The following is a 278-nucleotide window of genomic DNA, read 5'->3' as shown; positions in this document are numbered from 1 at the left end:
TTTTTTTTAAGTTTCTTTTTTGAACAGAAAACGGAGGGACCTGCCCGCTTTGCTGCTGCTGCCGCTGCTCCAGCCGCGTGTGTGTGTGTGTAAACAGGATGGTGTATCTGTAGCTGCCACGCGCAAACACACATTTGACCATGAGGACTCTTCGCAGGTTGAAGTTCATGAGTTCGCCCAGCCTCAGTGATCTGGGCAAGAGAGAGCAGGCAGCCTTGGATGAGCGGGGGACCCAGCAGCGACGGGCCTGCTCCAACGCTACCTGGAACAGGTAAGGT

The 278-nt window shown here is 54.7% G+C and overlaps 1 long non-coding RNA gene across 1 annotated transcript in view; it reads left to right on the top strand.

Annotated features, from left to right (window-relative positions):
* LOC103802192 overlaps positions 1-271 on the top strand; it is a 38,554-nt gene extending 38,283 nt beyond the window's left edge. The window contains exon 3 of the long non-coding RNA XR_624750.1: positions 12-271. This is a non-coding gene — a long non-coding RNA (uncharacterized LOC103802192). The remainder of the gene's footprint in view (positions 1-11) is intronic.
* Positions 272-278: the final 7 nt, after the last annotated feature.

The sequence above is a fragment of the Acanthisitta chloris genome, unplaced genomic scaffold (assembly GCF_000695815.1).
Source record: "Acanthisitta chloris isolate BGI_N310 unplaced genomic scaffold, ASM69581v1 scaffold37825, whole genome shotgun sequence".
In the NCBI taxonomy this organism is placed as follows: Eukaryota; Metazoa; Chordata; class Aves; order Passeriformes; family Acanthisittidae; genus Acanthisitta; species Acanthisitta chloris.
This window is presented reverse-complemented; position numbering and strand designations above follow the sequence as displayed.